The sequence below is a fragment of the Zalophus californianus genome, chromosome 17, assembly GCF_009762305.2.
Source record: "Zalophus californianus isolate mZalCal1 chromosome 17, mZalCal1.pri.v2, whole genome shotgun sequence".
NCBI classification, from domain to species: Eukaryota; Metazoa; Chordata; class Mammalia; order Carnivora; family Otariidae; genus Zalophus; species Zalophus californianus.
This window is the reverse complement of record NC_045611.1, coordinates 561,140-576,548: the sequence shown is the minus strand read 5'-3', so window position 1 is coordinate 576,548 and position 15,409 is coordinate 561,140. Positions and strand designations below refer to the sequence as shown.

At 48.6% G+C, this 15,409-nt stretch overlaps 1 protein-coding gene across 11 annotated transcripts in view; it reads right to left on the bottom strand.

The window, feature by feature from the left end:
• The window catches only part of ANKRD11 (ankyrin repeat domain 11), a 191,967-nt gene that overhangs the window by 110,206 nt on the left and 66,352 nt on the right, over positions 1-15,409 (bottom strand). For 10 of the 11 annotated variants that reach the window (XM_027619878.2, XM_027619873.1, XM_027619875.1 and 7 more), the window contains one exon: positions 3,623-3,706. The exons of the other annotated variant lie outside the window; for it this stretch is intronic. The gene's annotated coding sequence lies outside the window, so the exon portion shown is untranslated. The remainder of the gene's footprint in view (positions 1-3,622; positions 3,707-15,409) is intronic. 11 annotated transcript variants of the gene reach the window in all.

Here is a 15,409-nt window from a genome sequence, read left to right as displayed (position 1 = left end):
CCACCAGGCAACCACGTGTGCTGTGGTCACAGACTACTACTCCTAATGGCCAATGGGGTGGCGGCTGGGCCAGGAAGAACTGCCGCTCCTACCAGACAAGCCCGGGAGCGCATGGCTCTCTGTTTGAATACCAAACGGCAAAACACTCAGGGGTCCGGAGGGGCACCCTCCAACCTTGCTGTTCAGGTAGGATCCCTGGTATTGCCAGCACATCAACAGCTGATTCTGTTGTTAGCAAGACCTCCAGTCCCTGCGCTCTTGGGGATGCAGGGCCAAGGGCCAGCCACGCACCCCTCTCTAGAGTAAGCGCCACCTGTGCAGGGCACCCCACTCAGCGTCACATCCAGGGACCCCGAGACTATGCCTTGCAAGTTCAATGTTTTAGCAAGTCAAAAGTTAATCACTTGTCTATTTTAAATAGAGATGTTCAACTAAAAGTATAATAAACCATTAAAATCTACACCTCCACTCATATAAACACTACTTTTATCATTACAACATACTACTTTCAGAAACTATTTTGTTTTTAGAAACATAATTCAGGGGCGCACCTGGGTGGCTCAGTCGGTGAAGCATCTGCTTTCGGCTCAGGTCTTGATCCCAGGGTCCTGGGATTGAGCCCCCCATCGCGCTCCCTGCTCAGCAGGGAGCCTACTTCTCCCTCTCCCTCTGCTGCTCCCCCTGCTTGTGCTCGCTCTGCTCTCTCTCTCCCCGCCCCTGTCAACTGAATAAATAAAACGGAAGGAAGGAAGGGAGGAAGGGAGGAAGGGAGGAAGGGAGGAAGGGAGGAAGGGAGGAAGGGAGGAAGGGAGGAAGGGAGGAAAAGAAAAAGAAACGTAATTCAAACTTCCTGTCTCCCAGCAATCATGAGTGTAACATGCCCATGCCACCGGGGTCAGGGCTGAGAGACAGCTCTGACTCTCATGTCCACACGCTAACCTGCCAAGAGCCACATCCATCTCAGCACTCCTCTCAAGAGGCCAGGACCCTCTACTCTACCAAGCAAGTTGCTGACAAAACAAGAATCACACCAACTGTCACTGAAACTAGAGTTTTATGCTAAAGAAAGGTTAAAAATTCATCTAATTATTTTAAAGCTTATATTTTCCTGGAGCTTTATCCCCATTAACAGTGCCACTGAATCTTGGAAGCAATCTTTAGGATGGGTGTCACCATTACCCCTTCACAGGGGTGGGGCCCGAGGTCAGAAGAGCTAGGTCAGCCAGCCCAGCACACACAGCCTGTTGTGGACCCTGTATCGCAGCCATGCCTGGAACACCTCAGGGCAGGGCCAGCCCAGAATCCATCCAAACTGGGCCCCTAAGTGATGCTCAGTTAGAGACAAGTGCACAGGATTAAATACGGGACTTAAGCCCATCTCTGGCTCAAATCTGATCTAAATGGCTCATATTCGACCTTAAGAAGTCAAAAAGTAAAATTAAAAATAATGATGTGACTAACAATGAAAAACTATTAAGAGAGTCTATAAAATTATTCTATTTTTAAAATTCTGCATTGTGGGGTTCCTGGGTGGCTCAGTTGGTTAAGCATCTGCCTCTCGGCTCAGGTCATTATCTCGGGGTCCCGGGATCGAGCCCCATGTCAGGCTCCCTGCTCAGTGGGAAACCCTCTTCTCCCTCTGCCCCTGCCCCCCACCCATGCTCTCACTCTCTCTCTCAAATAAATAAGTAAAATATAAATGAATGAATGAATGAATGAATGTAAAATTCTGCCTTTAGATTCCAGGAGCCGTCCTGGAGGGCAGACCTCAGCAAGCTAGCTGCCCGCAGTGCTGCAGCCCCACCCCCTGCTAACACACCTGAGCCACTGGAGACCTCACATTAATAAGAACCTTAATCTTTATTCAATCCAAACACTATTTTTTTATTTTTTTTTTTTTAATTTTATATTTTTGACAGAGAGACACAGCGAAAGAGGGAACACAAGCAGGGGGAGTGGGAGAGGGAGAAGCAGGCTTCCCGCTGAGCAGGGAGCCCGATGCGGGGCTAGATCCCAGGACCCTGGGACCATGACCTGAGCCAAAGGCAGATGGTTCACCGGAACCGACTCAGCCACCCAAGCGCCCCAATTTTTTGAAAGACTATTATAATCAATATTACCTGAGTATTTCTGGTTCACAAAACTGATAAATGGCATGAGATACCTTGGGATATTTTTGTGATATGGTCAAAAAAGCAAGTGCTTCCTATGTCAGAAAACCTTCTAAAGATGAACGCAGCACCTATTGCTCTCAATCCACCAGGCCAACTGGGCCAACCCACGAATCTGCCAGCAAAGAGTCACTAGTAACTTGTTTTCTTTTAAGCAGGAAATACATTATTTTGAATCACCAAATGCTAAGAACCTACTTTAGGCAGCATTTTCTTTTTCCTCAGTATAGACTAAGACCAATATTACAGTTTCCAAACAAATGCAGAGCTCAGTCTCCTGGTGGGAGTGGGTTTGGCTCCCCCTCTGACCCCACCGCATCCTTCTCTCCCGGACCTAGTCTCTCCACGGCCGCCCCACTGCCTGAGACAACCAAGCTGAATCCATACAAATATCCTGGACAACCATGCTGGAGGGCACTTCCAGGGTGCTACAAAGCCTCCCACTACCCCACCTCATCACCAACACGTCCTTCTAACCACTAACCATCCCGCAGATTAAGAGAACACAACTGGAGGCCGACTGTCAGAGACATCTAAGATTCCTGTTCCGTCAAACCTTATCGCCATTCCCAAAGAGACCGCCAGGAAACTTCCAAGTGGCCTGACTCTGTGATGGCTGAGATAAAGGACAGGTTCTGTCAGATTAAGGACACTCAACCAAGGAAGCAGCAGGAGAGGTTGCTTTCATGTCTGCTAGGAATAACAAAACAGAGTGGATAATATATCTCTGGACTGTCTACTTTGAAACACTAATGCCTGGCCGAGGTATGAAAAACTAAAACGAATCAAGAGTTTTCTCTTGTACCGTCATCAATGTACTTATCGGGAGGAGATAAACTGCCAGCCAGTGCGGACACATCCCCCAAGGAGGGGACTTTGTCCTAGGGCAACAGGTGCTTGCTGAGGCCTGAGACCAGGGTCCTTAAGGAAGCAGCTGGCCCTCCTCTCAAAAATTTTGCCAGTAATTCCCAGAAGGAAGCACACAATCAGGCAACCTAGCAAAAGATCTCTTCCTTACCCACCAACCGAAGTCCCAGGAATCGCCTGAGTAGCTGCCCAGACACACAGCACACCAGACCAGAGCATAGCCAGGCCTCTGCTGCTTCCCCCAGAGGAGGAGGACAATTCTCAGACTAGAAAAGCTCTTCTCTGTGTGCACAGAGCACAGAACAAAGTAGTCAGTACTAGGTCCTGGTGGTCTCCAGACTCCTCGATGATAGAGTCAATCAGACAAAGAGGTTGAACAGCCTGGGACACCGCCCACAGCTGACCACCACTGCTCTGACACACCCACATCCAAGGGACGCCCGGAACAGCATCCACAACATTCAGACAGCACTGTCAAGCCCACAAAAGCCAACGTGGAGGTCTAGCATTATCTTCTGACCCCTTTTCACAAAGCAGTGAAAATAACAAAGTGATGAATGGCAGCAGTGCAATAAAATATTTACCGATTCCATAGCTGAAAGTTGATGCTGATGAAGACCGTCTATTACATCCACTGAGGCGTGTCCCAGAGCAGTGCTGTGTACATTCTGAAACGAGAGAGCATAATTAGCTCCTATATTTCTACCCCAGTGCTTTGTCCAATCTCAGTCTCTCCATCTGGACCAACCATTTCTTCTATACTACCTTCCTTCATTTCACTCAACTCGAGACAACAAAAACGGTTTTGAGATCTGTGTTTGGCTGATTTGGGTTATAAAGGGAGAAAAAGCCCATGAAAGGGGCTCACACCCGATGATTTCCTTTAGGGCACTATCCAAATGGGAATTTCTGTTCTCAGTAATTTTTCCTGGAAAGCAGCCCCCAGAAAGGCCAGGTTAAGGAAAGAACAGTTGGTGGGCCCGTCGCTCTCCCTGGAGATGAGGCTTCAGGACTGAGGCCTTGAAGGGTCTTTCCCAGACTCTTCCTCTCACACGGAATTCAACAGAAATCTCACAATTCTTAAGCTCTTGTCAAAGTTACACATTTTGCATCCTCTACGGATGTCCTGTCACACTAAGAAGAAAATGTAAACTCTCCCCAGTGACCCGCCTCTCTTGGCTTCCCGGCGCACCACACACGGCCCCCGCAACCCCCGTGCTCAGCCTCCTCCTGGAGCCTCCCACCTTAGGAAATAAATCAAGTGAACACTGTGGCCTTGCCAGTAAGAAAAGGGGAGACTACAGCACAGTGTCATGAAGAAAATGGACTAACACAGTATTACCTCCTAGGAGAGCTCTGAGATCTTCAAGAGTGAAACAAGCCAGGAACAACAACAAGAAAAAAACACCATCTGTTCACGACCCTTTTCCCACAACCCCATTAGAACATCAGACTCTCTTCCATCTCCAAACACATCACAAGTATGGAGTGTGTAAGGCAGTCACACCCGTGGACAGGAGGCAGGGAGAAAGGCTCTCAAACACGGTATCCGTAGGAAGCAGGATCCCCCCAGTCCACACTCAGGCTGCCGACCCTCTCTCCTGACCTGTGCTTACAGGTGGGTGGGTGTTTGCAAACATGGAGCAAGGTTCTTCTCTCCCCATATTCCTGTACAGGATTTTCCAAAGCTAGGACCCAAGGACTATTAAACACAACATGGAAAAGCAGCTTCCAATAAACAATATTTGGTTTTACTGAAAAGCAACAAGTATGTGATTAAGCTTTTCAATTTTCTTTTTTTTTTTTTTTAAGATTTTATTTATTTATTTGACAGAGAGAGACACAGCGAGAGAGGGAACACAAGCAGGGGGAGTGGCAGAGGGAGAAGCAGGTTTCCTGTGGAGCAGGGAACCCGATGCGGGGCTAGATCCCAGGACCCTGGGACCATGACCTGAGCCGAAGGCAGACGCTTAACGACTGAGCCACCCAGGTGCCCCGCTTTTCAACTTTCTTATGAAGACAATAACAGAACAATACAGAATGCACGATGAATGTCTACACTAGGAATACAGCAAATAATAATATCTACCATTACAACTCTGAAGAAAACTTGAGGTTTTCTTAATCCAAGGTTTCTCAAGCTCAGCAGCACTGACACTGAGGGCTACATCATCCTCTGTGTCCTGGGCACCGGAGGAGGACACTGCGCGGCAGCCCGGACGCTGGGCCCACCAGATGCCAGCAGCACCCTCCCCCAGGCTGGCACAACCAGAACGCCTCCAGACGCTGTCCTCAGTCCCCTGAAGGGCAAAATCATCTAGGCAGAGAACCAGTGCTATAAATCCAACTGCTATTTGACAAATAAGGAAACCAAATCAGGTTTAGTTGTCTACAGTCATGCAAGGAATTAAAGGCAAGTTGGAAGGAGAGCCCAGGTCTCCCAAATCCTGGTCTAAAGGTCTTTTCATTCTAAGGGAAAATACTTTAGTAATTAACCCAGTTATTTCTGGAAGACAATACAAATTAAGAGCCCCCAAAATATTTAAGCCTTTTAACAGAGTAACCTCATTTCTGGGGTATACACATTGAAGAAATGTTCTAAGATATGAAAAAGCTTCATGTGGCATACACGTTCACGTGGCAACTACCACCACCAATGCAATCATCAAGCTACATTTTCAGACAGAAACACACCAGACCACACCTTTTACTGTAGGTTTATGGCTACAGCAGTTCAAAGAGCACGTTCCCAGCCCAGAAATAAAGAGACGGGTGAAAACAGAGTACAGACGAAGACCATGGAGACATGAAAAGCCAGTGTCCAACACAGCTGAAGAGTGACCAGGAAAGGCAGAGGAAGCATTCAACAGATGAGGCAGCTGCCCACCCAAGTCTGAGGGCAAGGCCACCCGCACAGGCGGCCTCACCAAGAATCCATCTAAAGCAATGGGAAGACGTTCCCACCTATGGGACTGGCAATATGGACAAGACAATAACCACAAGTGCTGATGAAGTTGAGTCGTACAATCTGTGTGAGAAAAATGACAGATTCTTGAGAAAAATTAGGAAATACTTATAACATTAATGGTGGTTATCTCTGAATAGTGGAGCAGTGCAAGATTTTAAATTTATCTTTCTAGTCTCTCATATCTCACTAATGACTATAATGAGCTGGGTACTACATCAGGGGTACAGAAAAAGCTTTTTAAAAAGCTACCAAAAAAAGAATGAAATCTCACAGGGCGCCTGGGGGGCTCAGTCCAGTTAAGCGTCTGCCTTGGCTCAGGTCATGATCCCAGGGTCCTGGGATCGAGTCCTGCATCAGGCTCCCTGCTCCGTGGGGTCTCCCTCTGACCCTTCCCCCGGCTCATGGAATCTCTTGCTGTCTCTCTCTCAAATAAAATCTTCAAAAAAAAAAAATCTTGCCATTTGCAATGACATGGATGGAACTTGAGGGTATTACGCTAAGTGAAATATGTCAAAGACAAACACCATGCAATTTCACTCATATGTGGAATTTAAGAAACAGAACAAACAATTGTGGGGGCGCAGGGGGGGAAACAGAAAGGGAGACAAACCAAGACTCAGACTCTGAACTATAAAGAACGCACCGGTGGTCGCCAGAGGGGCCGGGGGTGGGGAAACGCAATGGGGACGAAGGAGAGCACCTGGCCGTGAGGAGCACCGGGTGATGGACGGAGTAATAAATCACTGGATTCTACACCTGAAACTAATAGTACACTGTATGTTAACTGGAATTTAAATGTAAATAAATAAATTTAAATGTAAATGTATAGTATTTTTAGAGCCAAAAACAAAAACCTACCAAGAAATACTGTGATACTCCCGTTAAGCCAACCTCCTCTTGCTTCTGCCTCACACTGGCCGGCCTTCCTTTCTCTGCTGCAGGACTAGAGACAGGATCTCTATGAAGAACGAGTGACTGTATCACGCCGTCCCAGCGCAGAGTCCTAACTTGTAAGGACCCTGGACAGACTTTATTATTTTGGGGAAAAAGAGTCCAAAATTACTAATGTTTTCACCACAGTCGTCCTTCTCTCTTCCAAGGTAACCCCAAGTTTTGGAAGATTTTACTTTTACAACTGTATTTAATTTGCTTCAATTTTTATTAATCAAAGACCTATAGTTGCTAACCATAGTTTCTGAGCAGCATAAGATGATGGATTTTTTTTAAACCTATGTTGATAAAATCGAACCAATACCAAATAATCATGGTATCTTCAGTTGGCCCATACAGCCTCCCTTCAAATTACTTCCACTCTGGATTTAAAGTACTGCACACTGCCCAAGGCTCCTTTATTCCCCTCTCTTTACTGCCTTTCCAAATGTTCTAAATGCCCAGGAATCCAAACTAGCAAAAGCCTGGTCTTACTGCACAGGCCTTAGCCTGCAGGATTAAACAGCGTCAGCCACTGTGTGCAGATCTGCAGTTCTCAGGAGGAGAAACCAGGCTGAACGGGAGAGGCCACCTTCAGGCCAGGGCCGAGCAAGCACTCCACATACACCAGAGTCCCGGGCGCTGGGCACCCCCAAAGAGCTGCAGGCCTGGGTGGGTTTGCGTCTCTTCCTTTCCCGCTTTGTGGAGATCAGCAGCCGTGCTCCTCCCGCGAAGGGTCATGAGCAGAGGAGCATGGGCGGGTCCACGGGGCCCGCGTGGCGCGACGGCCTTCCAGGTACGTAGACGCTTTTCAGGCAGGTTCAAACGCATTTGCAGAGATGGCAAGGGCGTGTGTCTGGGCAGACAGGCCATATCCCGCAGCACTCATAGTGCAGCATGCGAATGCCCTCCAGGGACCAGACTGAGCTGCTTGGGACCGCCATCTCTGGAGGTCAAACACAGCACAACAACGTCTCCACCAAGTGTTCACAGTTTTATTCATTCCTAACTGCCAAAATCCGGAATCAGCCCAGATGTCCTTCACCGGGTGAAGGGCTAACGCGTAGCCCGCGCACACCACAGAAAGGCATGCAGCAATGAGAAGGAAAGAGCTACTGACAGTCTGGACGGACTGTTGGGAACCACGTGGAGCAGAGAGACACGCCCCACGGGTTACATTCACACGGCTCCATTTACGGGACATTCTCCTGTGACAAAACTGTACAAGGGAGGGACAGATCAGTCGTTGGCAGGCTTGGGGACAACGGTGAGAAGACAAGGCAGAAGGGACAGGTGTGGCTACGAAGGGAGAGCAGGAGGGGCCCTTGTGGTGATGTCCATCAGGCACCCAGACACGCAAGAACACTGCACAAGGGAAACTGGGGCGTCTCAGGCCTGGGGGCTGTCTCTGTCGAGATCCTGGCTGTGATCTTAGACTCCAGTTTTTAAAATGTTACCAGTGAAGAAATGGGGCAAAGTGTACAAGGGAACTCTCTATATTATTTCTTACAGCATGTGAATCTACGATGATCTCAATTTTTTTTAAAGAGTCTAATATTGGCAATTTCATATGGTCTGACCTAATATTAACTCATTTAATTCTCACTACAACTCCCTAAGGGAGGGGGTCCCTATTATCCCCATTCTATAGAAGAGAGGTCTGAGGCCCTGCTAGGGGCCCCACATGAAGTGGTGGGGCCGGCACTCTAACCCAGGCTGGCCGGCTCCAGAGCCAGGCACTGTCCTTGAAGCAGGACACATGAACTAGAAGGCACATGGAGTTCTCCTTACAGGTTGAAAAATCTTAAAATGGGAGCGCCGTGGTGGCTCAGTCAGTTAAGCCTATGACTTCAGCTCAGGTCATGATCTTGGGGTCCTGGGATGGAGCCCCGCATTGGGCTCCCTGCTCAGCAGGAAGTCTGCTCGTCCCTCTGCCCCCCCCCACCCGTGCTCGCACTCTCTCTCTCTCTCTCTCTCAAATACATAAATAAAGTCTTTACAAAAAAAAAACAAAAAAACCTTAAAATGTAACCTTGGAGAACTTAAGTAGGACACTGAACCCTCAGATCTGGCCTCACCTATTTTAAAGTTCTCCTTCATGGCAAACAGAACAAACTGAATTCTACCTACACACAAGCTACCAACACCCCTCCCCTGATGGTGCCCAGAGCCGCACAAGTCCCACGCCTCACTCTGCTGTGGGGCCAGGCACCACCTGCCATCTCAGGTCGGGGCTATCAGCCTGGCCTTGATAGCCTGCCAGGGAACAGGCAGGGGGACTATGGGGCTTTTCTGTTTTAGGATGGGTGCTATTTGTTACTGCTCTCTTTGTTGGATTTGTAGTGAGAGCCAACTCAAGGGAATGAAGGCACCGAGCAGACGGCAGATACAAGGTAAGGTTGGCCAAGACGCTACAAGGAAAAGGAATGCCCATCATTCAGCTTCTGTCTTCAGGTCAGATGCTTCCTTTCCACTGCAGAACAAAACAAGCAAGAAACAGAAAACTCAATGTTCCAAGACAATTCTCTTTACACCCCTTACCAGAAGAAAGTGCAAAGTGAATCAACGCAGAATGAGAACAAAACAGGTGGTTTGACACACGCACCCTCCCCTCTGGACAACTGTGCAAGCAGTAACAAACAGCACATCTCAGCTCACCCAGGTCCAGGGAGAACAGTGTCACGCTCACACTGCCAAATCCAAGGAAATGACAGAAAATGAGTTTTTTAAATAAACAGATGCATAGCCATAAAAAAATCAGAAAAAGGAAACTCTGTAGAACAGAAACTGGGAAATTCTCGAAAATCAGGAGGACAAAGGTGTGAAATCAAACTCGAGAAAGCGACTAGGAGCACACTGTGAGAACAGGCCCCTCAGAACCACAGGAAGTGGACAGGGCTGGGCCAAACCTGCTGTCTCTTCCCGGGAGGAGTAATCCAGACTCCACCAACCATCACCCAGCGCTTTCCTTCTTTCTTTTTTTAAGGTTTTATTTACTTGAGAGAGAGAGAGAGAACGAGCGGGGAGAAAGAAAGGGGAGAGGGAGGGAGAAGCAGACTCCGGCAGAGCAGGGAGCCTGACACGGGGCTGGATCCCAGGACCCTGAGATCGTGACCTGAGCCGAAGGCAGACACTTTAACCAACTGAGCCACCCACGTGCCCCTAGCACTGACTTTCGAGATCAAGTGCACAGGCTCCCCAGCACCCTGCCTGACTCCCTCCCCACCCTTCAAGATGATGAATGCACGCACACGCGCGCACACACTGAAATCATGATTAACAAAGGACGTAAGACAACTCTTCTGAGGGCCTAAGTCAGGAAGCAGTACCAGTGTCTCTAGCTCTTAGCAAACTCATAGAATTCCAAATCAGCATCATACCCTAAGGGCAAAACTCAAAAGAAACATGAATAGGCTGTTATCTGCCCGGTCTTCTGGAGTTCACTGCTGACCTCACCATTTTATGATGGGGTCATGGGCACTGGAAATACAAAGATAACAGAAATCAGGGCGTGACTGTTTCACTGCATTGGTGTGAAGCTCCAACAATCGGATCTCTCACAACACTTATCTGCTCTATTCCTACAAAATGAACAACCTGAGGACAGACTACAGGATACTGGGTACCAGCCTGCCTTCTGTGAAACAGGACCTCAGAATTAGATAGAGCTCCCCTCATTCCAGGCAAGTGCTCTCTAGTCCCACCCCTGGAACCCACATAAGACAGCAAGACTGGCAGTGACAGAGCTTAACACAAGCAACAAACCAAGCACATCAGGGACAGACAAGAAACCCAAAGCCCCCCGCCACCCGACACAGCAAAAGCCTGAACGAAACGGGGCTGTCCAGCTACAAAACTCACCTTGAAAAAGGAATATAAAGCCCAAAAAATATACAAAATACTATTAGAGCAAATAAATGAGCACTGCACAGCAAGGCTGCAGGATATAAGATCAATATACAAAAATCAGTTGTATTTCTGTGAACTAGCAATGAAAAATCTGAAAAGGAAATTAAGAAAGCAATGCCGTGTACAACAGCATCAAAAAGAATTAAGTTATTTAGGGATACATGTAACCAAAGAGGTGGAAGACTTGCACGTTGAAAACTACAACACACTGCTGAAAAAAACTCAAGAAGACCTGCATTAGTGGAAAAAATCCCATGTTCATGACTGTAGGCCTTAATATTAAGATGGCAGCACTCCCCAAAGACATCGCCAGATTCTGACGGAATTACAAATGCTTTCCTGTAAACATCCCATCTACTGAAACTCACAGAACTACCAGTTTTCCAGGTTTTTCTTCCTAAATGGGTGATTTTTTTTTTTGCAACACCTGGGTGGCTCAGTTGGTTGGGTGTCTACCTTCGGCTCAGGTCACGATCTCAGAGTCCTGGGATCGAGCCCCGCATCAGGCTCCCTGCTCCACGGGGAGCCTGCTTCTCCCTCTCCCTCTGCTGCTCCCCCTGCTTGTGCTCTCTCCCTCTCTCTCTCTCTCTCTCTGACAAATATTAAGATTTGAGAATCCCTAAACCAATTTAGTTCTAAAAGTTTAAGATTCCTCAGTGTGCAACATAACACTGTTTTCTTTAAGAATACACCCCTTTCGGGGCCAGCCTGGGTGGCTCAGTTGGTTAAGCGACTGCCTTTAGCTCAGGTCATGACCCTAAAGTCCCGGAATGGAGTCCCCATCGGGCTCCCTGCTCAGTGGGGAGTCTGCTTCTCCCTCTGACCCTCCCCTCTCTCATGTGCTCTCTCTCTCTCTCTCTCTAATAAATAAAATCTTAAAAAAAAAAAAAAAGAATACACCCTTTTTGAGGCGCCTGGCTGGATCAAACAGTGGAGCGTGCCACTCTTGATCTAGGGGGTTCTGAGTTGGAGCACCACGTTAGGTAAAGAGATTACTTAAAAATAAAATCTAAAAAAACAATACACCGTTTTCCCTAAATGGACTCCTTTCATTGAGAATATGAACCCATAGCAATACTTTGTACAGTTTAACCTCTAAAATGCAAAGAAACCATGTAAAGAGGCGGGGCAGGGCGGTGAGGAAGGACTTGTGCGTGGCAGAACCAGACCCGAACTGAAGCAGAAGCAGGCAATTCTCAGCTCGGACGTTCCAGTGTTCAGCTGGGTGTGTCCTGTTGTGAGTAACGAATGACTTACTAACAGGTGCTCGGCACTGCGGCCCTACCCCAGCCAGCCCTGTGGGGGGTGTCCCCCATCCTGAAGCAGTATTTTGCCCAGCCTCCGAAATGAAAGGAACATCACTAGGACGAATTAAACTGCTTTCCTAAGAGAAACAAAGGGGAGTTTACTCTTTATGTGGTATCTTTTCCAACTTCTATCTGGAAGTCATAATGTTAGTCTGTGTTACCCCTCCACCTCTACTTTCTCTCCAGTCACAAACGGAGCCCCAGCACCTGCTTGGAGCAGGTGAGGAAGAGGAAGAGGGGCGAGAAGCCGCATGCCAGCCGGTCCTCCAAAGCCCCATCCAAGGCTCTCGGCAAAGCCTTCCTGGACAGCGGAGTTCACATCCAGCTCCGTCCCTCGAGTTAACTTCAACACAATCTCTAATGTCAGGAACTCCCACTCCGAGGCTGCTTCCACATTAGGAACTGTTTACACAATTCTCCAGTAGCAAAGGTGAAGAAGAGGAAGAAAAGCAAGCTGGCCTGAGTGCACGTGACCCGACAGGAGAGCGGCACGTACGTACTGTCTGTATGGGCCCTGATGCATCCCTGTGTCTGGAAGGGTTCTGGCACAGGAGGGTAGCGCGACTGCTAACCTGTGCCGTGTTCTCCCAGGACCTCACTAACCCTCATGACAACCCTCCCGTAACAGGACCACCTCCATTTTTCTGGTAAGAAACTAGGTTCTAAAAGGTTGAATCCTATGCCTCAAAATTAGGATCAAACTCAGGCTCTAGAGCTGTCACCCATACCATGTACCCTCCCGTGCACTCACAGCTCCTGGAGAGAGCCCCAACAACCTGAAACACTGACATAAAGCTGGCACTTCCGAGGACGTAACCCATACGTCAAACACCCAGGGCAGGCCCTGGTCATCCTCCATCTACACCAGGACGTAGCTGACGCTCACCCCACCTGGCCTCTCGGCAGCTTCACCCTGCCACTCACCCCCTTCCCCAGGGCTCCCTCATATGGCCTCGGCTTCTCTTGCTAACTGTACTACCACTTTGTTCCACAAGTTAGATCCCCTTCCTCCACTTGCTCCTTACATGTCATTTCCTTCATGCTCTCTCTGGGCAATCTCATCTGCCTCCATGGCTTCAATAACCATGCTGTTAGATCCCTTCCGTTTCTCCAACTCAGAGTTCCCCAGTGAACTCACAAAGTCCAACCATATCAGAGACACGCCCACAGGCAGGCACACATACCGTGCAGAGGGGCCCCCAAGTCGACTGTGACTGCTGTACTTTACGCCCTGGTTTGGAGCACCAGCGTCTAGACAATCCTCCAAGCCGGAAGCCTGTTGTCCCCCCCTCTCTCTCGTGATCAAAAGCCACCTGACAAGTTCTGTTAATTCCAGCTTCTAAACACACTCTCCTCCCTAACTGCCCTAACTCCTAAGTGAGCAGTCTCTCCATTATTTCTTCACTTATGTTATCATGACAACTTCATTATCTCTACCTCCAACCGAACACACCAACCAACTCATTCCCCACGTTGCTGAAACATGAATTTGGCATGTGTGATTCACCTCTCTCACGCCTATGGGGTGCGGGGGGGGGGGGGGTGGTCACTGGGCTAACAAGGAATATGTTAGTGTTCAAATTTCAAACCCAGAGTAAGAAACATTGTACATCATGATGCAAGACACACATACATACAAATACACAACTGAAGGAAAGGCTTCACAAAACAAAACTGCCCTTCCTCTGTGCAAAGCACCGCAGTGTTTCCCACTACATCCTAGGCTGGCTGCTGGTGTTGGCTGGTTTTTAAAGTGGGTGCCTCCTGTCAAGCTGACCTCACGACCCATCAGCACGGCAACCCCTAACGGAGAGCCACAGGAGCACAGACTCTGAATGATACTGTCCTGGGCTGCTTCCTCAGCAATCTCAAACTTCTTCCAGTTTCTGGAAAACACAGTGCTTCACTCAGAGGAGGCTCCCTCCTCTCCTCTGTGCCTGCCCGGGCAAGTGCCTGTTCATCCTTCAGCATCGCACCTTAGTCCTGACTTCCTTACACTGAGGATTCTCCAGCTTTCCTACAATGGACAGGTACTGTCCAGATTTTTAGAGCAGGCTGCCATCCCCAGGAAACCTTCCCCAAGTGCCCCTCCCACTCAAGCTGCAGCACTACCGTTCAAGTCCCTCAGAGCCCAACACTAGACCCAGGTCACACGGCATACACCCAAACCCAAGACCCAGTGCAGAGGAAACCCTGCACTCGGAGGTATCAGGACTCATAACCCGCAGCTGCACTGGCAAGCCTGGAAGCAAGGCTACCTCACGGGGAAGCGTGGCCACCACGAGCCTCCACCCTTTGCCTCCGAGAATCTGTGCCCCTTCCAGCCAGCTCACACACATTCTTCGACACAGACGAAAATTCACCTCCAATACATGTAGTTTACAGACAAACTCCATTAGAAATTAGAAGACAGAAAGGAAGAAGGCTTCCCCACCCAGAACATTTCACTAAAAGCTCCCCCTGAGCTCCCATGCCAGGCCACCTCCTGACCCCCAGGTAATTCATCTTGACTTAGCTGGTTCCTCAGTTCTCTGATTCTGCAGCACCTACAAATTAGTTCACATCTGTAAGTGTCCATTTTATCCTTTCCAGAGTTACCAATTCCCGACAGCACAGAAACACCTCTGTGTGCCAAGTTACAAACAACTTTTCTCCTCCACCTTACTACCACCTACAAAGCTTTCAAAATATATTATTACCAAATGGAAAAGAAACATAGCTCACTAGTCCCAATTCAAGCAAGATTAAGCTCTCAAGTCCAGAGCCCCCTCAAGGAGCAGTGAGGGAGAGAGATAGGGACGAACGGGGAGGGCGGGTGCTCAGCCCACAAGGACTGCACAGGAACAGCCAAACTTGGGAAAGAGCCACATAAACGTACAGGATGAGTACGGGGCAGTGACGCTCCCTGGTTCTTTTCTCAAACCACAGAGGCAGCAGGGAGAGACCCACACGGGAGCTGGCCTCCAAATGCAGAAGCTTCCCGGAATTTTAAGATCCCCCGCTGTCCCTTCCAACCCACTAGATGGAAACAAATGGCCCAAACTGCAAACAGGCAAACAGGCAAACAGGCACCCAAGGCAGAATGGGGCTCCACAGGAGACATCTGCGGAGCCTCAAAGATTTCAATCACCCTTGACTTGTCTCCTACGTGTCTCCACCCCCAGAGACGCTTCAGTCTATGTCTCTGTGGGTGAGGCCAATAAAACTGTTATTTTTGTGAAATGCTTCCCCAGCAAATCTAATAAATAATCACTGAT